Raw genomic sequence first — 25,820 nt, forward strand, 5'->3', positions numbered from 1 at the left:
GGGACATTGGGAAAGCTATGTAACCTCTCTAGGCCCCAATTTTCTCATTTCTAAAACAGAGGTATTAAAAGTAATGGCCAAACCACAGTCACTTTTGCACCAACCTAATACTATAGTAGCTACATCCTAGGGATGTTAAAAGTATTAAAAGAGCTTTAAGTGCTTAACACGGTGCCTGAATCCTAGTACAGTCATAAGCCTCTTAACAATGGGGATATCTCCTGAGAAACGCATTATTTGGTGATTTTGTCATTGTGCAAACATCGTAGAGTGTGCTTACACAAACCTAGGTGGTATAACCTACTACACACCTAGGCTATGTGGTACAGCCTTCTGTTCCTAGGCTACAAACCTGTACAGCACATTATTGCACCCTACTAGGCAATTGTAAGACAATGATGAGTATTTGTGTATCTATACAGATCTAAACATAAAAAAGGAACAATAAACAGATGGTATTATAATCTTATGGGACCACCATTCTATATGTGGTCTAATGTCGACCAAAATTTTGTTATGCAAAGCATGACTGTACTGTTCTCTCTCCCCATTGTGACCCAGCTGTTGAGATTAAGTTGTAAGTATATAAAACTACATGTTGAAGAGGAGAAACTTCTCCTCTACTCTCTTGTGTTTAGTCAGTGGGGGCTTGTGAATTTAACTGACACAAGACAGATTAATAGCAGAAAAGAAATACAAATGTATTAATTTCTTTAAATTTTACATTTCTGGGAATTCACAGAAAAGAAGTGACACTGAAAGAAGTGGTTAGACTAGGGAGCTTATATATCTTTCTTAACAAAGGAAAGGGGAATTGGGTTTCAAGGACAATAAATTCAGTGAAAATAACTAGGAAATATATGAGAGAACTGACGGAAAATAAAGGTGATTTTAGTAAGGTTAGTTTATGCAGACTCGATGCCAGCTCTCCATCTCCAGTGATAATGATCATGTTCCTCATCCTGGTTCAGGAAACGGAAACTTATACCACCTTCACCAAGGGAAATTCATGTCCTGCTTTTAGGCAGATAAAGGGAGACCAGAGACCACTTCCTGTATATGTTGATCTTTGACTGACTTCAGCTCAAAATAATCCTTAAGCTAAAGTGGCATATTTTGAGGTGGCATATCCTGATCTCCTTCAACGTAAAGACTAGCTAACGTATGTTGATGGTGAAACCGATGACCTAAACCTCATTAGCACCTCACACTGACCCACTGGGTCATCTGTTCACCAGTATGTGAAGCAGATCATAATGAAGGAAAAAGGTTTGAAAACTACAGTGATCCAGAGGAACTTGGCACAACTTTTCAGTTAACTTTCCGGCATGTACATTGCATGAGCGGAGGCTATGGGTAGTAGAAGTTGAGGGAGGTCTGCAGCTGCCTAAAACTGACCGATCACTGGTATAGTGGGAGGACCACTTGACTGAGTGGGATGACTGAATGGTGCATCTTTGACAGGCATTGCACTTCTCTGAGCTTTACTTCCCTCATATATCACATAGGCATCCTATTAGGTTCATGCAAAAGTAATTGCAGTGGTTGCCATTACTTTTCATGTCAAAAACCACAACCAACCTAATAATACCTTCTACGGAGCACTGTGAGGGTTAAATAAAATAGCACCAGCAGAAAGAAAACTAAGAAACATAGGATCTACTGCATTCTTTTACCCAAATCATTTTTCAAGGATTCCTGAAACATGAATTTAAAGATTACCAATAAATAGGCTGTAAATTTCCAGTGCTTAGAGCTAATGCCAAAACTGGGAAAGCTTTGCTTTATTTATGTTTGTGTTTTGGAATTTTATTCATGTGTTTTGTTTTGCTTTGTTTTTAGGAAGGCTGGGAAGTGGAGGGGAGAGGAAATATTTACAGACAGAAAATAGGCTTTTCCTGAGAAATCAATAGTGACCAGGAAAGCAGTGAGACAAATGCCCAGGTTTCATTTCTGTCTCATTCCTCATGGGTTTAGTCCCCAGGGAGGAGTTTAGGACTCAGGCCAACCCGAGCCACAAGCCAGGCTCACTCAGGGCTATTTATAGAGCCAGGCTGTTGGGTCGCTCTCTTTCTACATGGATATTTCCAGCTCTTACTGATTCAAAACAGCTCTTGACAGCCCTGGCTCATAACAGTGTGTGTTTAAGTGCTTTTACATATCAATATCCTAGGTCTCACTGAATGCATAGATTAAAACAATGTTAGTCATGCTGGTTTATTCCACTGAGTAAAATAAATTAGTCAGTAGTAAACATGCATTGTTCTCCTTTGTTTTACGAGAGAAATATTTAGCTTCGTTGTCACTGACTTAGCCTTTTCCATCTCCTGGAAAGATAAAAATCCATCTATAACAATGGCTTCAACTGTGCTTGTTTTAAGAATGTTCTAATATTTCTCCTCTCCCTTAATAAGAATTCTGAGATTACAGTGTCTCCTCTCCCCAATTTAGATGGCGTTATGAATTATGGATATACCTTCTGCTGAAGCCCCCAGTCGCTGATATTGAACAGTTTTGATGAAATACTGCAGCCAGCTTAAATTGTTTTTTCAGAGACTCAAATAGACTATTGATAAAAACAGCTCCAGCTGCCAGACCCAACCCCTGATAAGGAGTGTGTCTTTATTTGGTGAGAAAATGTGGGCTTGCTATGTTAGCCTTGAATTGTCACCAAAAGTGAAGGAGGTAATGGAGATAGAGACCTCATGGAACTAAGGATAAGAGACCCTTAAATCCTCTTTTGGGGGGCTTATCTTGCACAAGGATGAATTGACTGGGGAAAGAGTAACACTTATTCTCAGTGTTTTCCTTCTGGCTACATGACATAAAAATCTACAGTAATATCAGTTTTGGTGGGTAACTAGTGACCCAAGTAACACCAAAATGAATTTCTTAGTAGTAAGAATGTATCATATTGAAAAACAATTTTTCAAAAGAGTGGCTTAGAACCTCACAGGCTTTAAACACTTATTTGCTATAGTATAAGGTGTTGCCACAATATCAAGCCACACTACATACTTGCTATTCTATTTTTCTAAATTTATATGTAAACTTGAAACCCACAACCTGACAGTAGAAGTCAACCAAGTCATGGAGCCCTAAGATTTCTTTCATATCTTTCTAATATTTTTTTCTTTTCATATTTGTTTTTCTTTTCAAATTACAGAACTGATATATGTCATGCAGAAAATTTGGAAAACACTATAATCCACACTCAGAGGTAACTATTATTAATTGATACAATTTGGATCATGTCCCCACCCAAATCTCATGTTGAAATGTAATCTTCATTGCTGGAAGTGGGCCTGCTGGGAGGTGATTTGATCATGGAGTGGTTTCCTCATGAATGGTTTAGCACCGTCCCCTTGGTGCTATTCTTGTGACAGTGAGTTCTTGTGAAATCTGGTTGTTTAAAAGTCTGTTACACCTCCCCCAGTCTCTCTTCCTCCTTCTCCAGCCATATGAAGTGCCTTATTCCCCTTTTGCCTTCCGCCATGTTTGGAAGCTTCCTGAGGCCACCCCAGAAGCAGAAGCCACTACACTTCCTGTTCAGCCTGTAGAACCGTGAGCCAATTAAACCTCTTTTCTTTATAAATTACCCAGTCTCAGGTATTTCCTTATAGTAATGTGAGAACAGACTAATACATTAATGTTGTATGTCCTTCTAGGCTCTTTTCTTTGCCTATATATGCAGATATACCTTTATACATATATGCGCATTTTTTTACAAAACTGATGACATACTCGGTATTTTATTTTATATATAACTTTGTCACTTAGTAAATTATTTTATAAACATTTTTCTAAAGTGCTACATTTGATTTTTCATGGCTATACAGTAGTCCATCACATGGGTGTACCATAACTTACTTAACAAATCCACTATATCTATATGTTAGGTGGTGTCGCTATTATAAAAACTTTATGTTGAATATGCTTTTGCATATATATTTGGCCATAACTCCACAAATTTCTTTAGGATGAATTCCATAAGGCATACTTTTAAAGCTTTAGTCACAGTTTCATCAGGAAATGATGTAGCACTAACCCTCCGTCAACTATGTATTAAAGTGCCTGTTTTTCCAACACCCCCATCATGGCTGGATATTGTAATTTTTGAATAACAACTTGTCAGTTTGATACCAAAAAGAAAAAAATGGAAATAATATCTCATTGCTTTCACTTTCACATTTTGTTTCTTAAACAGACTTTATTGTACATACAATTTATTAATATTTTTTCTTTTGTGACTTGTTCATTTGTGCCATATGCCATTTTTATACTGATCTGTTTATATATTTTTCACAGATTTGCAGAAGCTCTTCATTAAAAAAATCAGAATGACATGAGCAAGATGGCCGAATAGAGACAGTTGGCACTCATCTCTGCCAAGGAAAAGGACCAAGCCAATGAGTAAACAGCTAAGATATGACTGGAGTGTAGAAGGGACAGCACTGGAGTGCAGTGGGAGTGGAGGCACCTCCATGCAGCCCCATCTGTTTCACCCAGATCAAGTTGGCCCAGAGACAGGAGGTAGTTCTCCTTGCAGGGAAAGGGTAAGAAGAACTCCACCAGCCCCCACTGCCACTGCAGACACTTACAGTTCTTACAACAGGAGAACCCCCCGGTCCTCACAAGCCCTGAACGCAGTTTGGAGAGCTGCCAGGAATTCACACAGCTACATTGTTCTGTATTAGGAGCACAAGGTGTGTTCTCTCCACACCCCATCCAGCCCCTGTGAGCCAAGCTATAGCAACATGGTACCATGTTGAGACCAGAGCCACCTCTGGAGTGTGCCTCCCTGGGGGCCAGTAGCTGCTGTACCTGTCCAACGCTGGGGCTCCATCTTCATTACACCAAGCCCACATGGGTGGTTGAATGCCACAACCCCAGCCTGAGCTGATCACCAGCTGAGACTCTGGTCCTACACACCAGGAAAGAAACCCATACACATACACTTTCTGCTAGAGGAATAGTCTGCCAGTCCCACCAAGGGTAAACCCACCCTTGAGCTAGCCAAACCACTGTGTGTCCTCCCCTGAGCAGGGGAAGTCCCTGAGTTATCAAGAAGCTGATATACCCCCAAAGCCAGTGGTGTAGCTTCATGCTTGTGCCCAGGGTCTGAGAAACAGCCGGTGGCATCCACCTGCCCCCCTTGGACATATCCCTAGCCTGCCCAAAAGCCTCATGCCCATATCTCAGGCCTGAGAAACAACCACACAGGCCATGCCCAGAAGACATGTTTTCAGGCCAGCTGAGCAGCTGTGCACTTATGGGCCAGGACAGAGAAACAGCCCCATGGGCTGTGCCTCACAGGCATATCCCAAGGTTGACTGAGAAGCTGTGCACTCCCATCCTAGGCCTGAGAAACACCCTATGGGTCAGCCTCAACAGACATGCACCCAAGCTAGCCAAGAAGCTATGCAGCCATGTCCTGGGCTTGGGTAACAGTTCCACAGGCTTACTCTGGCATATACACTCTTAGGCTGACCTAGCAACCATACGCCCATGCCCCCAGCCAGTGTAATAGCCCATGGTCCCAACCCCAGCAAGCCAGACCCCAAGTTGACTGATCCACTGTGTGCACACATGTGCCCCTAACCTGAGAAACAGCTCAGTGACCCAGTGAGCACATTCCTAACAAAGCCACATCACCACCATCACAACTCTCTCAGCCTAGGCTACTGAGACACTCACAAACATTGCTAGTGTTGATTGCAGCTGAAGAAACCACACAGAGACTATACTACTGTGTCCACCTAGAACCAAAGCCAACACACTCCAAACAATACCCAAGACCCATATATATGAATAAGTCTTTTCCTATGAAACCTACTTTATAAAACTAGAAGAGGTGACAATTCTACCAGATGTATAGAAATCAACTAAAAACACATCAAACATGAAAAAGCAAAGAAACATCAGGCTTCCAAAGGAACACAATAATTCTTCTGTAGCAGACCCAATCATAAGAAAATATACAAAATGTCAGAAAAGGAATTCAAAATAATAATCTTAAGGAAATTATGTGAGATACAAGAGAATACAGACAGACAATTCAATGAAATCAGGAAAACAATTTATTATTTGACTGAGAAATGCAACAAACAGATAGATATATTTAAAAAAAAAAAAAAAAAAAAACAGAAGCCCTAAAGCTGAAAAATTCAATCAATGAAATTTTAAAATACAATTGAGAGCTTAAATCACAGACTAGACCAAGCAGAAGAAAGAATTTCTGCACTTGAAGACAGATCTTTTGAAATGACACAAAAAAGAATAAAGAATAAAAATGAATGAAGGAAGCCTATGGGATTTATGGGGCATGACTACACAAACAAATACTCACATTATCAGTATTCCAGAAGGAAAAGAGAAGGGAATAGATATAGAAAACATATTTAATGAAATAATAGCTATAAACTTTCCAAGTCTTGAGAGGAGTATGGATATCTAGATGCAGGAACCTCAATAAATCCCAAATGGATTCAACCTGAACAGATCCTCTTCAAGGAACATTATAGTCAAATTGCCAAAAGTCAAAGACAAAAAGAATTCTAAAAACAGCCAGAGAAAAACATCAAGTCACATATAAGGGAATCTCCATTAGACTCACAGTGGATTTCTCAGCAGAAACTTTACAGGTCAGGAGAGAATGAGATATATTCAAGGTACTGACAGAAAAAAAAAAAAAAAAAAAAAAAAAACACTTCATAGCCAAGAATATTATACCCAGCAAAGCTATTCTTCAAAAATGAAAGAGAAAATCCTTCACAGACAAGCAGAAAGTAGGGGAATGTATCACCATTAGACTGACCTTACAAGAAATGCTCAAGGCAGTCTCACATCTGGACATGAAAAGATAATAACCACCATCATTAAAAAACAGAACTATAAAACTCACTGGTAGAGCTGATACACAAAGGAAGAAATGGAAGGAACCAATCCTTATCATTACAGAAAACTGCAGATACAAAAAAATCAAATAGAAGAGTAAGTAGGTAATAAACAGTACACAAAACAAGCAGAAAACAATCAATAAAATGAAAGGAGTATACCTTCACCTATCAAATAATAACCTTGAATTTGAAGAGACTAAATTTCCCATTTAAAAGATATAGAGCAGCTAAATAGATTATTTTAAAAGACCCAATCATGTTCTGTCTATAAGAAACGTTACCCATAAAGACACACATATCCCTTACCATCCCTTACCATAGGTAAGGGATATCCTATGCAAACAGAAACAAAAGTGAGCTGAAATAGCTATGCTTCTATCAGACAAAATATATTTCAAGTCAAAAGCTGTAAAGAGACAAAGAATGAGATTATATAATAATAAAGAGATCAATTTGGCAAAAGAATATAACCATTATACACTGAAATCCCTAGATATATAAAGCAAATATTCCATCTAAAGGGAGAGATAGTTCTTAATACGATAATAGCTGGGGACCTCAACATGCCTCTGTCAACATTGAACAGATCACCTAGACAAAAAATAAACAAAGAAATGTGGGATTTAAACTACACCATAGAGCAAATGGACCTAACAGACATTCACAGAACATTTCACCCAACAGCTGCAAAATACACATTCTTTTCATCAGCACATGGAATATTCTGCAGGATTGATCATATGTTAGGACACAAAACAAGTCTTAAAAAAATATTGTTAATGCAAATCATATCACATACCTTATCTGACCACAGTGCAATAAAAGTAGAAATCAATAATATTAAGAACATTTAAAACTACACAAACATATGGAAATTAAACAACATGCTCCTGAATGACCAACGGGAGAAGAAAAAAATTAAGAATAAAATTTAAAAATTCCTAAAACCAATGAAAATAGAAACACAACATGCCAAAACCTGTGGGATAAAGCAAAGGCAGTATTAAAAGGCAAGATTATAACAATAATCATTTTTATGTATAGTCTACATCAAAAAACTAGAAAGGGGCAGGCATGGTGGCACATGATTGTAATGAGGGAATGTATTCTCTCCTCGGGTCCACAAGGGAGTGTGGTTTCAAAGGCAAAAACTTCCCAGAGACATGCCTGACCTGCCTTCTTTCACATCTCCATTCAGGAGCTTAGAGGTCTTTGTTTAACTTTCACACACGTGGGACACAGACTGCCCAGGTGAGCTTCCTTTGTTTAGAAAAGCCCATGAGAAACTATGGGAGGACCGGGCCAAACAACAAATCAGATGTCAGAAATCAAAGATCAATCACTCCAGTGGAAGTTTAAAGGAACTCCTTTCATAGGACAGAAAACTATTCTGAATAGGGCAGGAAGAATTCCCAGGTTAAAAGTCCCCTTCTCCCACATCTCCCACAACTCCATTTCTGGATTCCCCTCTCACAACAGCATCGGAGCTTGCTTGTGCTCTCTCGCGCTCTCTCGCTCTCTCTCTCTCTCTCTTTCTTTCTCCTGTTTCTCTCTCTCTGCCTAAATAAATCACTTTCTGCAAAACTCTTTGGGGTCTGATATTTATTTAAATGAGGTCACTATGCCTAGTGGGGTCCTCTCCCCCATTCTTGAGTGAGGAGGGACCAAGGGCCCGGAAGAACACATCCTATCAGGGAGCTGAGCCTCCCCCATGTCCCACAACCTGGTCTCAGTAATAACAGAATTTTGGGAGGCCAAGGCAATCAGATTGTTTGAGCTCGGGAGTTTAGTCCAGCCTGGGCAACATAGTAAGACCTTGTCTCTACAAAAAAAATACACAAATTAGCCAGTTGTGCTCATATGTGCCTGTAATCCCAGCTACTTGGGAAGCTGAGATGGGAGGATCACTTGAGCCCAGGAGGTTGAGGCTGCAGGACGCCAAGATCATGGCTTCCTGCCCAGGAAACAGAGTGAGATCCTGTCTCAAGAAAAAAGAAAAAAAAGAAAAAACTGAAAAATTTCAAATAACAACTTAACAATGCGTCTAAGGACTAGAAAAGCGAGAACAAACCAAACTCAAAATTAGAAGGAAACAATAATAATTAAAGCAGAACTAAACAAAATTGAGAATTTAAAAAATTAAAAAGATCAGCAGAATAAATACAGGGAAAGCATTTGATAAAATTTAATAATGCTTCATGATAAAAACTCTCAATAAATTGGGTATAGAAGGAAAGTACCTCAATATAACAAAGGTGATAAATGACAAGCCCACAGACAACATCATACTGAATGGGGAAAAGCTGAAAGCTTTTCCTCTTACAACTAGAACAGGACAAAGATGTCTACTCTCTCTACTCTTATTCAACATAGTACTGGAAGTCTTAGCCAGAGCAAACAGGCAACAAAAAGAAATATAGGGCATCCAGATAGGAAAAGGGAAAGTTAAACTGTCCCTGTTTGCAGATGACAAGATATTAAACCTAAAGCCTCTACCAAAAAACTCTTAGAATTCATAGACAAACTCAGTAAAGTTGCAGAGTACAAAATCAACATACAAAAATCAGTAACATTTCTATTTGCCAACAGCTAACAATCTGAAAAAGAAATCAAGAAAGTAATCCCATTTATAATAGCTACAAATAAAATAAAATATCCAGGAATTAACTTAACCAAAGAAGTGAAAGATTTCTGTAATGAAAACTCTAAAACACTGATGAAAGAAATTGAAGAGGACACCAAAAAATGGAAAAATATTCCATGTTCATGGATGAGAAGAATCAATTGTTAAAATGTCTATACTACTCGAAGCAATCTACAGATTCAATTCAATCCCTATCATAACAATGACACTCTTCACAGAAATAGAAAAAGCAATCCTAAAATTTATACAGAACCACAAAAGACTCAGAATACCCAAAGCTATCCTAAGCTAAAAGAATAAAACTGGAAGAATCATATTTACCTGACTTCAAGTTATACTACAGAGCTATAGTAACCAAGACAGCATAATACTGGCATAAAAACAGACACATAGACCAATGGAATAGAATGGAGAACTCAAAAATAATCCACACACCTACAGTAAACTCATTTTTGACAAAGGTGCCAAGAACATATACAGAAGAAAAGACAGTTTCTTCAATAAATTGTGCTGGGAAAACTAGATATTCATATGCAAAAGAATAGACACTGGACCCCTATCTCTTGCCACATACAAAAATAAAATCAAAATGGATTGGAGACTCAAATCTAAGACCTAAAACTTTGAAACTACTACAAGAAAACATTGGGGAAAATCTCTAGGACATTAATCTGGGCAAAAATTTATTGAGTACTATCCCACAAGCACAGGCAACCAAAGCAAACATGGACAAATGGGATCATATCAAGTTAAAAAGCTTCTGCAGAGCAAAGGATACAATCAACAAACTAAACGGACAACCCACAGAATGGGAGAGAATATGTGCAAACTATCCATCTGACAAAGGATTAATATTCAGAATGTAAAAAGAGCTCAAACAATTCCACGGAAAAAAAATCTAATAATCCAATTAAAAATGGGCAAAATATCTGAATAGACATTTCTCAAAAAAAGACATACAAGTGGTAAAAGATATATAAAAAGGTGCTCAACATCACTGATTATCAGAGAAATGCAAATCAAAACAATAATGAGATATTATCTCTTCCCGGTTAAAATGACTTTTATCCAATAGACAGGCATTAACAAATGCTAGTGAGGATGCAGACAAAAGGGAACCCTTGTACACTGTAGATGTGAATGTAAATTAGTACAAACACCATGGAGAACAGTTTGGAGGTTCCTTAAAAAACTGAAAATTGATCTACCATATGCTCCAGCAATCCCAGGGCTGGGTATATACCCCAAAGAAAGAAAATCAGTATATCAAAGTGATACCTGCACTCCTACATTTGTTGCAGCATTGTTTACAATAGCTAAGATTTGGAAGCAACCTAAGTGTCCATCAACAGATGACTGGATAAAGAAAATGTAGTATATCTACACAATGGCATACTATTCAGCCAGAAAAAGGATGAGATCCAGTCCTTTGCAACATCATGGATAGAGATCATTATGTTAAGTGAAATAAGCCAGGCACAGAAAACAAACATCACATGTTCTCACTTATTTGTGGGATTTATAAATTAAAACAATTGAACTCATGGAGACACAGAGTAGAAGGATGGTTACCAGAGGCTGAGAAGGGTAGTGGGAGGCTGGGGTATAGTTGCAGATGATTAATTGGTACCAAAATTTAGTTAGAAAGAATGAGATCTACTATTTCATAGCACAACAGGGTGATTAAAGTCAATAATAACTTAATTACACATTTTAAAATAACTTTAAGAGTGTAATTGTACTATTTGTAACTCAAAGGATAGATGCTTAAGAGGATGGATATCCCATTCTCCATGATGTGTTTATTTCACATTGCATGCCTGTATCAAAATATCTCATATGCCCCATAAATATATACACCTACTATGTACCCACAAAAATTAAAATTTTTTAAAAATGAATCAAAGACATAAATGTGCATCCCAAAACTATAAAACTGCTTGGAGAAAACACTTCAGGACATTGGTCTGGGAAGAGATTTTATGAATAAGACCTCAAAAGCATAGTCAATAAAAGCAAAAATAAACAAATGGGATTATATCAAACTAAAAAGCTTCTGCAGAACAGCAGGAACAATCAACAGAATGAAAAGACAACCTAAAGAATGGGAGAAATCATTTGCAAATTATTCATCCAATGGATGATTAATATCCAGAATATCAAGGAGCTCAAACAACTCAACAACAACAACAAAAATCCGATTTTAAAATGGTCAAATGACCGAAGTAGACATTTCTCAAAAGAAGACATACAAGTGGGCAACAAATATATATATATATATATATATATATATATAAATGCTCAACATCAAATGAAAACCACAGTGAGGTATGATCTCACCCCAGTTACGATGGCTATAATCAAAAAGACAAAAAATAAAAAGTGCTGGTGAGGATACAAGGAAAAGAGAACTGTTATACACTGTTGGTGGGAATGTAAATTAGTACAGCCACAGGGAAGAGAGTATAGAGGTCCCTTTAAAATCAAATTTAAAAACTGCAAATAGAACTACCACATAATCTAACAATCCCACTATTGGGCATTTAGCCAAAGGACGGGAAATCAGAATATTGAAGAGAGGTCTGCACACCTATGTTTACTGCAGCACTATTCACAGTAGCCAACTATGTAATCAACCTAGGTGCCAACAACAGATGATACAGAAAATGTGATATATATACATATGGAATACTATTCCACCACAAAAAAGAGTGAAATCCTGTCATTTACAGCAACATGGATAGAGCTGGAGGACATTAAGTGAAATAAACTAGGAACAGTAAGTTAAACATTTGCATGTCCTCACTCATATGTGAAAGCTAAAAACGTTGATCTCATAGAAGTAAAAAGTAGAACAGAGGATATCAGAGGCTGGGAAGGGGAAGGGGAGAAGGGATAGGGTGAGTTTTTTCTAAAAGATACAAAATTTACATCTAGACAGCGGAATAAATTCTAAAGTTCTGTACCACTGCAGAATGACTGTAATTAATCATAATATATTATATACTTTCAAATAGCTAGAAGGAGGAATGTTCCCAACACAAAGAAATGATAAATGTTTGTGACTGTGGATATGCTAATTACCCTAATCTGATAACTATATATTATATGTATTGAAACATCACTAGATACTCCATAAATGTGAATAGCTATAAATGTCAATTAAAAAATAAAAAATCTTCTAAACAAATATGAGTGTTTTGTCTGTCATTTATTTTATAAATGTTTCCCAGTTTCTGTTTTGTTCGTTTTATGACACCACACATTTCTAACTTTTATGTGTTTAAATCTACTGTTTTTGTTCTTTGTTTTCTGCCTTATATAGTCTTTTCTCTTCCTCATCCTAAGATTGTGTGATATTTATATAATTTTACCTTTTCTATGGTTTCATATTTATATGCTTAATTCTTAAGCAGTTAAGAATTTATTTTGGAGTAAGTCATGGGATCGGAAAACAAACTTAATTGTTTCCCGGCGAGCAGTCAGTCACGGAAAAGTCTATGTACCTTTTCCTCTCTAATTTAAAATGGAAATTTTCTTACATACTTTTAAATATATATGTAAGATCTATTTATAGACTTTTAAGGTTTTCCTACTTTTTCTCTTTTTATCTATCCACCAGTAAAAATATTTAAACCATGTTGACATTATAAATGTGTTCTGACATCTGGTGGTAATAGATACCCCATGATTCTTATTTTAACACTTGTTATTACTGTTCTCATTGTTTATTCTCCAAGATAAACTGGGGGATCATTTTTAAGTTACAAAAATAATGTTTGAATTTTGATTGGAACTGTGTAATAAATTTTTTAATTAATTGTGGGAGAATTGCTATCTCTCCAATAGTGATAATCACCATCAAGAAATAGTACCCCATTTGTCTTAGCTGCTCTTAAATGTCTGCAATTTCCCTTATAAAAATACTTTGGCTCTTGTAAGGTTTTCTCCCCCTATTTATTTTACCTTTTAGAGGCTATTGCAATGGGTAAGGAAACTCTTGGTTTGGCCATATTACTAAATTCTTTTTTTAATTTTATATGGTTTTCACTGATATTTTTGGAATTGTTCTAGGTGGCCAACTACATAATCCATAAATAATGATAATTTTGTGTCTTCTTTTCCAGTATTTGACCTCACATATTTTTTTCATGTCTAATTGTTTTTTATAATTTCCGGAATGATGTTGAACAATAATGGTTAGCTTTCTTGCTAGTTTTTTAATTTTCATAGGAATAATAATAGCTATTTTTTTTAAGCTGAGATAGAGTTTCACTGTGCTGGCCAGGCTGGTCTCAAACTCCTGACCTCAAGTGATCCTCCTGCCTTGGCCACCCAAAGTGCTGGGATTATAGGCATGAGCCACTGCCCTGGCCTGGCAATAGCTAACATTGTTTAAGGGTTTATGATATGTGAGGCACTGTTCTGAGCAACTTAGTGATTCACCTATTGAATCCACCCAACAGCTCTTTGACGTAGGTACTGTTAATATTCCCATTTTACAGAAAAAGAAACTGAAACACAGAGATGCTGAGCAACTTGCCCAAGGTCATCCTGTAAGTAACTGACAGAGCCAAGATTTCAATCAAGGCATTCTGATGAATAGGTTGGTGATGATGACCTGATAACTCTCTCCAGCCATAGATTGAATCCTTAGCCATACCTTTAGCTGTCATACTGCTAATGCCAGCCTGCAGAGAACCGCCACCATCAGGCTCCCCAGTGTCAGTGAGATGATGAAATTCCAAAAGAGCTCAAGCCAGGTAGCAACACTTAACCACCAGGGACAAGGGTGGGGGGCATAACTACCGTAATGGGCAGCATGGTCACAGTGGAAGCTGGGGCATCCATATCGTTCCCAAGGACAAAATAGATGGTCAACCAACAGGTGTACTGCTTGAGACATAGGATCACAAGAGGTTAAAAGTGGATGAGCAGAAAGTTGACATGCACTCCCCAGTGGGAAGTCATGATGGCCCACCCAGTTTCCACACCTGAGCCAATTCTCAGACCTAGAACCGACCAATTGAAGGAGTGGCTGAGTCCCCTTGTGGAGAACTCTGCAATGTCACAGCAAGTGTCCTCAGTCATGATTCTACCAGTCCTTCCCAAAACAACAGAGCCATTTACCTGATTAATCACACACTGGAGAAAGAAGAATATCTGCATGATTTTTCAATGGTTCTTCGATACAAGATCTAAGTTGACACTGACTTGGGGACCCAACACACCAGCAGGGCATCCCTGTTACAGAGAGGACGTTGAAGGTCAGGTAATAAGTGGAGTCTGGTCCCGCATCTGTCTTATTATAGACTCGAGGTGTTTGTAGACCCACCTGCGATCATTTCTCTAGTTCTTGAATGCATAAACTGGACCAATATGGGCAGGTAGAATCTTGTACTCGTTGCCTGATCTCTGGAATAAGAGCCCTGTGATAGTTTTTAAGCTATTGTCTCTCAGCTTCAACCCACCCCTACCTCTTCCACCTCCCACACACACACTTTTATGTTCTGCTTTGTGATGCCAGGGCTGGGGCTCTGCAAGCCACATTTCTGCTTTGCCAGCTGGCTCTACATTCAGCTCTTCCAATATGGGAAACTTGAGGAATAAGAAGGCGTGTGCTTGGTGTTCCTGCCGCAGCACCTCAGGCTCATTGCTCCGCTCGGCATTCACAGTCTGCTGCAGTCACAGCGTGCATTCAGTTTGCAGGATTTCCAACACTGGCAGGACAAATCTCACCGTGGTCCTCTGAAACACTGGCACAACTGACCAGGACCTCTTCCTCAGAGTTCTGGGTCACAGCCCCGGGGAATGCCTCCTTTGAGCACAGAGTCATCAACATAAGCTGAGTACTGGCCCCATCAGAGGTCTGAGATTCAGCTCCTACTGCAAGCTTTTACGTACCAGTAATTTCAACTTCTTCCCTTGTTCCCCCAGCTGTGGCTGAGATATCTTAGTGTTCTCTCTTTGCCTTTCCAGTTTTTTAGTAACGACTTAATAATTCTTTACATTAAGTTCTGTCTGTTAAAATAGCATGTGTGGTGTCTATTGACTGAAATGTTATAGGAAAAGCCTGGTGAAAAACTTGAAATTTCCGCCCTCTGCCCTGACAAGAAAATGAGAAGCAATGCTTCACCACAGGAAGAAGGGCAGAGATTGGGGCTATCCTCAAAGACATAAAGGAGGGTAGGATGGTGGTCCCATTGTATCCCCATTTAGCGCACCAGTGTGTCTTCTAGAAAAAGCCAGTTGGGTCATGTATTTTATGGAGGACTATCATGACCAAGTATTAACCCCAACCACAACTGCTGTTCCAGATGCAGTGTTTTTACTACAACAGATCAGCATGGTCTCTTGTACTTGGTATAACACTACTGAATTGGAAAATGCATTCTCTTCAACCCCTACTAGAAAGGAGCATCAAAACCAATTTGCTGTCACTTAGAATAGACAAATATGTACATACATTCACTGCCATGCCCTCATGGCTAGGTTACAATAAAGGTTAACAGGATCAAGATCATTAGGATATTCTGTAGGCAACTGCAAGGTTTCACTGTGCTGGCAACATCATTTAATTGTGCCTGGGGGACAGGAAGGGGTAAGTATTCTGGTCAGATACATCAGGATCAGAAGTGGAAGAGGAAGCTTACACACATGCAAAGGCTTTACTGTGGTCAATAAAGCTTTCAGGGACCCCATATTTTGGGACATGCCAGGTCACTGCTCCAAGAGGAAAACAAATATGTGCACTTTGTACCTCCTACCACTAAGAAAGTGGTACGATGCCCAGGGGACCTCTTCAAATTTTGGAGACCACACCCACCGCACTTGTGAATACTGCTCCAACTCATTTGGTAGTGAGTCAGAAGGCTTCTAGTTTTGTTTGAGTGGGTGTTATGGGCCAAATGCATCGCCCCAAAATGTATCTGTCAAAACCCTAACCTCCGGTACCTCAGAATGTGACTATATTTGGAGACAGGCCCTTTACGAGATGAATTAGTTAAAATAAGGAAGTTAGAATGGGTTCCAATCCAATCTGACTAATGTTCTTACAAGAAGAGGAAATGTGGACACACAAGGAAGTGCCAAGAAGCTCACATGGGATTGCACAGAAAAAAAAAAAAAAATCCATCCTAATCTGAGACTTAGACTTCTCAGAGACAGAGAAAAGACTCTGAGAGGACACAGCAAGAAGGCACCCATCTGCAAGCCAGGGAGAGGCCTCCAAAGAGACCAGACCTGCCACACCTAGATCTCAGACTTCTAGCCTTCAGAACTGGACAAGATTTTGTTGTTTAAGCCACCCAGTGTGTGGTATTTTGTTATGGCAGCCAAAGCAAACTAATACAGTGGCCCCGGAGCAAGTGAGGGCGCTGGAACTGGTCCAGGTTGTGGCACAAGAAACTCTAGTGTTTAGGCCCTGTGACCCATGCTGCTAGGCTCTCTAGGACCTTTGACAAGCCTCAATGGGAGAACCACAATGCGGGGCTCCAGAGGTCTAGAGCAAGTCCATGCCACCCACAGAGACAGCTCTTCATTCAGAAAGCAGCTCCCGGGTGCCACTGTGGCCATGAAGTAACTGAGTACCTGAGCATGAGACATCAAGTGACCATGCAACCAGCACTGCCTTTTATGACTGGATAATATCAGACCCGCCAGGACATCAGATTGCACAGAAAAAAAAAAAAATCCATCCTAATCTGGCACTTAGACCTCTCAGAGACAAAGGTCTGAGTTATTCCATAAGGTGAGCAATCTAAACCAGCAGAAATGCTGGCCAAGGGAGAGGAGGGTCTACAAAAGGTAGACTAGAGGAGAGCTGATCAATGAACATCGTGGGAAAGACTGTGGCAGTAGACAGTGAGATCCTGGCCCACTAATGCACCCGTTGCCTTTTTTTTAAAAAAAGTTGTATTTGTGACCTTCAAGAAGCAGTAATGGGATAGAATAAACCTAACACAGGGCACAGGTGGATCTGAGTGGCACAAGGTCTTGACTGCTGTTGACATTGTTGGTGCCCTGCCCAGATTCCCGCACCCTTAACACTTCAGAGCACAGCAACCTTCTACTTGTCAGCACCTAGGTTCATTTGCCTGGGGGTTTCCTCTGACCTACAGAGAAACTCTGATCCTGTGCACATCAGGTCAGATGTGGATGGAAAATTACATCATGGCCTCAGGAGCAGCCTTTGATTAATAACTGATGGGAACTGGCATATAAGTATCCCAGGTCCCTCACTTCTTAGGTGAGATAACTCCAACGCCCATGTCTTAGATGACCACTCAGTGTTCCTCAGAGAAATTAAACTCTGTTACCATAGTGGTAATTTGTTTTATAAGAACCTTTATTTGCTGCCCTCTCCTCCTGGTCGTTTCTTCCCTACTATACCTTTCGTGATCCTTCCTCCATTCTCCACCCCCAAAAAAAGTGATTGGCTTTACTCTCTCAATGTCTGCTGCTGGGAAAACCCAAACCAAGGTAAGACACTACTCCTATAAAAATATAGACAGTCTCTCTCTCTTTCTGTCTCCCAAGTCTCACTCCCATCACCCAGACTGGAGTCCAGTGATGTGATCTCAGCTCACTGCAGCCCAGGCTTAGGTGATTCTCCCACCTCAGCCCTCAGGTAGCTGGGACTACAGGCACGCACCACCACACCCAGCTAATTTTTTGTATTTTAGTAGAGATGGGGTCTCCCATGCTGGGAGACCTTAACCTTGCCCAGGCTGGTCTCAAACTCCTGGGCTCAAGGGATCCATCCACCTTGGTCTCCCAAAGTGCTGGGATTACAAGTGTGAGCCTCCGAGCCTGGCCCAAAATATAAATAATCTCTAATCAACAATACACTCCTAATACCTTCCCACTGTTGTCTGGGATCACTCCCTCTTATACATGCAGAAAAATAAAGTAATGGGCTGTAGAAATTATGAGAAATGAGTACTTTGGCCACTTAATGGGTCAACACCTGCAAGATAAGGCAGCTACACTATATTCTGATGGACAAAAGCCTTGAGTCTCTGCCTAAGGGAGAACAGAGAAGGTCTAAACTCTACATTTTTCACGTGTCACTCTTGTGTGACCTAAAACCTGGCTGTGCCATAAGGCATTTCTTAACTCTACTCCATTTGTCTCATATGATGAGCAGAGATTCCTCCAAAAATCTGGCATGTGTCATCCATTTTTATTCTTTTAAAGGCATCATTTCCATATTTTCCCTGTCTTTATTTTCTGTGCTATTGTAGCTATTTTAATGAAAGATATTTAATGAATGAGACTGCATGGTGGAGGATGCTGGTCATATGATATTTTGATCTTAACACTGCAGTATTCCATCTCATGAAGTGGTGAAATGATAAAATGAAAGATGGACTTCCAAAGGTTCATGAAGACCTTTCTCCTGGAATAAGGCATTCTTTCCAAATAGAGCCACAGTAGAGATGTACCGTCAACAAGAATAAGCTACATTGTGTAAAGCACTGGAAATTCAAGTCCTCACTAGCATGGTTCCTCAATGATTCCTAAGAAAATTATTCATGAGCTTGGAGAGACATAGAAAAAGAGATAAAAAATAGAGTGAGCACATACAGAGAGAGAGAAGAAAAAGAGAATGGTGGGTCTACATTTCAAAGAGGATGCAAGTCATAATTATTTCCCTAGAGACCTAATAAACTGGTCATTCAATAATGCTTGGAATACTTTGAGAAGAATTAAGAAACAATTTCATTTTATAGTCAGCATTCCCAACTATTTCATTCTGCAAGTGACATTTTAATGGCCAAACAATCACAATGCTGCAATAAATTCTGGAAGCATAGGGGTTATTTTCCTTTTGGGCTGGGTCATGATTTGAGTGATTTTTCATTGGTTAAGTTCCATTATTATCCGGGTGACACCTCTTGCAATAATAACCTTGCTTTGCTCCCCATCTTGTCATATTTATCTTTCGTGACCAGCTGCCATTCACCCTCTGACCCTGTGATAGTAGCTAGTCTGCCCTGACCTTTGCAGCTGGGAAACCTGAAGGGGCTAATGAGCTCCCAGTTCACACCTATCCTAATTAGCTATCTTTAACAGCTGTAGGAAACAGTCAGTTCTTTGTGATCTTTCTATTATAAAAATTGAGAGAAAGTTCATCTAAACTGGAAGGGGAAAAAAGTGCACTTTGAAAATCCAAGGAGCTTCTCACTCAAGCTGAAATCTTATTTTAACACTTCCAAAGACTCCCACTGTGACTCCCAATACTTACTCTGGGGCTGATGATGTTGGTTTAAAGATTCAAGTGCATAGTCAGCATGCTGTACCTAAAAAGTGCTAGGAAGTGAGGATCATGAGACCCTATGAGCCATGGCTAGCAAATAAGATGCATTACACATTTTAATATAAAACATTTGAGTCACCCAGATACCTGATTTCCCTGAATCCTCCATTCAGTACTCTCTAGGGATACACTTGAAATCACATCTTCTTATTCAGTAACAAAAATCCCATAAAACAGTGTTTATTTGACTTTAGTGAGCATTAAGATTACATAGAGAGGTAACCTCAAGCCCAGCCTGAGATTCTTGTTCTGATGGCAGGGGTCGGACCTAAGAATCTGCATTTTAAATAAATATGGACCAAGTTTATCCTGATTTCTGGCCTTAAAAGTTTCAGTGAGAGGATCAGGAAAAATAACTAATGGGTACTAGGCTTAATAACTGGTTGATGAAATTATCGGTACAATAGACCACCATGACATGTTTATCTATGTAACAAACCTGTGCTTGTAACCCTGAACTTAGAATAAAAGTTTATACATACATACATACATATATATATATATATATATATATTTACAAGCCAGACTTTTTAAATTGATACATAAGACTTATGCATGTTTATGGGATACATGTGAAATTTTGTTACATGCATAGAATTGTAATGATCAAGTCAGAGTATTTAGGGTATCCGTTACCACACTATTAGTTATTTGTATGTGTTGGGAACATTTTGAGTCTTCTTTTCTAGCTATTTTGAAATATATAATGCATTGTTGTTAACTATGGTCACCCTACTCTCCTATTGAACATTAGAACTTATTACTTCTAACTCTCTCTCTATCTATCTATCTGTACATTTGTACCCATGAACCAACTTCTCTTCATCTCCCTGCCACATACACGTACTCTTCCCACACAAGCCAGATTTTGACTGTAGAATTTTTCTAGTCAGTTGGATTTTCTGAGTGGTAAAGTGGAAGGCACTTTAGACCCAGAATAATGGACTTATGTTTAAGTCTGGTATCCCTACTATAGAATGCACTGATATATATATAGTCTTATTTGGTGAATGATAAAGAAACATGACAATTTAAAAAAGTTCCAATGTCTAAAAGTTGAAACTGGGAACTGTGATAAGACCTAAAGCTTCATCATGATTTAATATATCATTATCAAAAGGTCACAGAAATGCAAATGGAGCATCTGAGATGAATGAGACAGGTTAATCCAGCCCATATGCCTATGGCTGTTGAAGCTTTGATCACATTTTTCAAGTGGCCCTTTTATATCCAAACTGCTTCCAATGTAAAAATTATCCCAAGGACTAAAAAGGCCAACTAACTCATTGAACACCTAATTTGCCTAGCACTGTTCTAGTTATTACCGGAAAGTCAAAAGTAGAGGAAGATACTGTCCCTGTCCTCAAGAAAGTAGAAGAGATTACATCATCCCCATGAAATCTGAAAAGAACGCTGAAATGCTAAATTGGCTCCTGATGTTAAGAAGAAAGAGATCCATGCAGGTTGCAGTGTCTGGAGAAGGCTTTATAGCAGGAGGTTGGAGTTACACTGAAATTTGACTCGGAAATATTTGAATTGAATTGGGAAAAAGAAGAAAGAGAAGAATATTATGTGAATTATGTCAGATCTGGAATGAACACACATGTCAGAAGTCTAAGCCAAATGCATCAGATTCCACTAGCTTCTTGGGTGTCTACATGGGTATAAGGTCTCACTTAGCTTTAGAAGTGAAGATGTAATTGGAGGTGAAAAATGCACCAAAATTACAACCTACAGAGTGAATTCTGGAGAGAAAAACGAGTAGACAGTGGGGATGAGGACTGAACCGGGATAGCCCGAGTTCCATGCCTGGATCTGCTGCTGCCTGCTGCACCGCACTGAATCATACATTTAACTTCTCTGTGCCCTGGCCTCCCTTCTCCTTCTCCTCCAAGATGGGGCCAATATTGCTTACTTCATAAGGAGTTCTGAGTACATGACAGAGGCACCTTCAAATAGCTGAGAACTAACCCATGAAAAGGAAGTTTGAGAATTTACGAAAGTAAACACTGAGAGTAACAAGTCAGCAGAGGGACTTGTTTACAAGTCTGCTGCAGCTGCAGAGCCTGAGGCAGCCTACGGGCTGAGATTAGAGGAGAAAGCCAAGGACCCCACTCCCTGGAATGAGCTACCTGAGAGAGAGGGACCAAGCCCCAGGTATGAGCAGGGGAGCACAAAAACAATACTAATTCATTCTTCCTGATCTTTCCTTCCTGAACATGAATCTTGGGAGAGACAGAGTGACCCAACCCAACCAACAGTGTGGATAATGAGGAAGACCTGTCTCACCCACCTGAATAAAGTCCCAACAGAAAGAACTGGGAGAATAGCCAGGCTCTCCAAGAAGGGGATAGAGTTAAGTCCACATGAGTGGGAGTGGAGTAGAGCTTTCTGCACCTCAGCACAGAGGAAACTAAGTGTGGGGTCTGAACCACGCCTTAAGATAAATATGGCCTGGTGACTGACCGATCAGACTGGCAGCTAAGGAGGCTCATCTAAAGGAAGACTGGGCTGGGTGTAGTGGCTCACAATTGTAATCCCAGCACTTTGAGAGGTGGATGTGGAAAGATTACTTGAAGTCAGGAATTTGAGACCAGCCTGCCCAACACAGTGAGACCCTGTCTCTGCAAATTAAAAAATTAGCCAGGTATGGTGGCACCACCTGTAGTCCCAGGTACTTGGGAGGCTGAGGCAGGGGGATCACTTGAGCTCAGTAAATTAAGGTTGCAGTGAGCTATGATCAGGTCTGAGTGACAGAGTGAGATCCTGTCAAGGAAGGAAGGAAGGAAGGAAGGAGGGAAGGAGGGAAGGAGGGAGGAAGAAGGAAGGAAGGAAGGAAGGAAGGAAGGAAGGAAGGAAGGAAGGGAGTGAAGGGAGAAAGAGAAAGAAAGGGAGAAAGAGAGAAAGAAAGACTGGTCTCAGAAGCATTCTCTCCAACACTCCGTTGAGAAAAGAGAGGAGACAAAAGTCCATTCCTCTATGGGCTGAGGTCAATATGCAAGAAAACGGGAAGGAAGAAGAGAGAATAGAGGATTTTCCTTCTAATGAAAGTGGGTGATTTTTTTAATGTCAGTTTGTGATTCCCTTGATTATGACAAGTTTCTTCTATTCAAACCTCAACAGGGCCCTAGTACTCATTGCTACGGCCATGTGACATCTCCACTCACCTTTGCCATCACGGCAGCAGCCTGGGTAGTGAGGCTGACCATCTGGAGGCCTCTGGCACTGACTCCATCAGCAACCAAGGGCTGAACACTGGGGTGTCCGAGGGAAGCAGAAGAGACTGGTTTTCAGGTCTTTCCATCTCTGTCTCTAGCTAGCACTTAGCCTACGGATGTATATTAGGTCATCAGTGAACATCATCTGAATAAATGTAAGACCAAGGAAAGGGAATTATTTCTCTCTCTGCAAAGTAGATTGCTACAGAAGGAAGGCTGTGTCATCTGCAGGCACATGGAATATTGTCCTCACAGAACTGCCGTCTGTGTAGCTGACAGTTGGGTCTATAGTTAAAATAACCTGGGAATGGCAGCTTCTTATGACCCGACCTCAGGCAGTGGATAAGAGGTGTGTCTTTTATCCACTGTGTCAACAGCATATTCATGAGTCTGGGAGTGGTGGCAAGAATAGAATCCCAACCCTAAATCCCACCCATTAGTTGAAGCCTTTTCCAATCTAGAGTTCAGTGAACTTTGAACTCCTAATTGTCGCCTGTCCTGTTCACTTAGTTCCATTTTACTTATGACCTAATTGGTATTAATAGCTTCTATTCATATTTGTTTTTCATATTTCTGTATTTCCTCTCTCCAACTCTCTTTAGTTAATAGTTCTTGGTATCTTTTACAATGCATAATACATGGCAAGCATTTAATATATATTGATTAAATGATAATAATGCAGCCTTCATTAAGTGCTTATTAAATGCCAGACCCCATAAAAATATATTTATTATATTATTTCTCAAAACAAGGTGAGTGCTATGATCCCCACTTTACAGATAAGGAAACTGGGAGTGAAAGAAGAAACATCTGAAATCATACAGTCAGTGGGGGTGAAGCTAAGATTTGGCCCCACTCCGGTCTAACCCCAGAGCTCATACTCCTTGCCTCTCTGCCATGAGTGGATGGAAGGAAGGATTTCTTCTTCAAGATATTCTTACACAGCTTTCTCCAAGTACAAGGCTGAAGTCAGTTCTTCCAGTTCCATAAGTCACAAAGAGATGCCCACAAATTTGTGACTGGGAGCCCACACTGAGGAGCAATTACTGATGTATCCTCTGGGCTTATTTTTTTACATAAATGTAATCCAGCACCCAGATCACTCACAAATCAGCCTGAGCCACAGTAACCCACAGGAGCATGGCTTCTCATTTCCCAACCTAGCAGTCAAGGAAAACTATTTTTAAAGTCCCAAATCTTTATAATCAACTGAACTATTACCTGACACAAACTGTGAAGCAAAGTATTGTTAGAAAAAAGAAACAAAAAATATATACCTTATGCTGTTGGGTTAATGGATGCTTCTGAGTTCAAAAGAGCTGTGGTTTCATCTCCCTTCCACATCTAATTTTAGCTGTTTCCTGCCCTTTGATTTACTTGGCCAACGGCTCCCAGAGTTAATTGGCTGGGAGGCTGAGATGCCAGAGACTGAAGTAGCTGTCGCCCACAGCTCTTCTGCGGGGGCAAGCACACAGTCTTAGGATCAGTCCCTCTGGTGGGCAGGGAGGTCCAGCTCAGGACTTTTTTCACAAGGGTCATAAAGGCCAGGTGGGGAATGGCAGTGTCCGGTGGAGGGAGAGAGCTGCCACACTGCCCAGTCACTCATGTGGCAGCAGCAGGGAGGAGATCAACAGCACCCTTGGCCACCGAGGTGTGCCTCTGTCACAAACAGTAAGGCAAGAGGTTCTGAGGACTGAATTCAGCCTCTTTTTCACTGTGGAGGCCATATCTTGGTGAAGCGAGGACCTGCTTCTACACTAAAATAAACATTTGTACAGGGGCTCATTTTTGCTACATACTCACCTGGTTTAAAATGAATCAGGCCCTAAGCTGTGTGTAATAATCAGGAGTTCACAGAGAAATTCACAAACGGAGTCTCAGCAAAATCAAATTAGCTCAGCATACGCAATATATAAGGCTAGAAACATCCATGCAGATACATCTCGGTCTAAAAATAAAGCTATTTCTTTTTGAACAAGCTAATGGGGCGAATTATTTTGGTTTTCTGAGAAATTATCTTTTAAAGAGCAAAATTTTTATCTGTATGCTAGAATATAATAGACTTAACCAGTGTGGGCCTGATGACTCATTCATCCAGGCCAGGCAGATAGAAGACAATTTTACTTTATAGGAATCAAGTTCTGATTTACAGAAAAATTCAATTGTGATTTCATCACAAAGCAAAACCTAATTAAAGAACTCTTATTATCTATTTGCATGCATAGAGCTGAGCTCAGTGCCAAGCTAGCAGTGTTTTGTCTTTGGATGTAGCTTTTGGCAGGGCTCATGCCATTACAGCGCCTTTCATTTTAGAATTCAACAAGGTGACTCAACTTTTCATTAATTATGGGACAGTTGCTATTTATCATGATAGGAAGCCAGTATCAAAACCTTCATTTTTCAAATAAGAAACTGAAAACACAGTCAAGTTCAAAGACATGGCCAAAGTTATCTACAAAGAATTGCTCTCTGGAAACACTAGTCTCTCAGTTTCCCAAACTCCTCTATGTCCGGAATGTTCTTTGCACCCTCCCTCCCCACCTCCTACCCCCAAGCACCTTTTTACCTGGTTAACTCATTCATTCTTCAGATCTCAATGTAAACAACCCTTTCCTTATTGTATGTTTCATACAGCTGTGTACCTATTTTTTATAACACTTACCATAATTTGAAACAATATGTTTATTTTTGTTTATTCAATGAACATCCATCTCCCCGACTGACTATAAACTCTACCA

The 25,820-nt window shown here is 39.8% G+C and overlaps 1 long non-coding RNA gene across 1 annotated transcript in view; it reads right to left on the reverse strand.

Annotated features, from left to right (window-relative positions):
- Positions 1 to 24,471, reverse strand: part of LOC116552106 — a 48,437-nt gene extending 23,966 nt beyond the window's left edge. The window contains exon 1 of the long non-coding RNA XR_004269227.1: positions 24,360 to 24,471. This is a non-coding gene — a long non-coding RNA (uncharacterized LOC116552106). The remainder of the gene's footprint in view (positions 1 to 24,359) is intronic.
- Between the last annotated feature and the right edge of the window lie 1,349 nt (positions 24,472 to 25,820).

The sequence above is a fragment of the Sapajus apella genome, unplaced genomic scaffold, assembly GCF_009761245.1.
Source record: "Sapajus apella isolate SASKATOON/1434 unplaced genomic scaffold, GSC_monkey_1.0 scaffold1, whole genome shotgun sequence".
NCBI classification, from domain to species: Eukaryota; Metazoa; Chordata; class Mammalia; order Primates; family Cebidae; genus Sapajus; species Sapajus apella.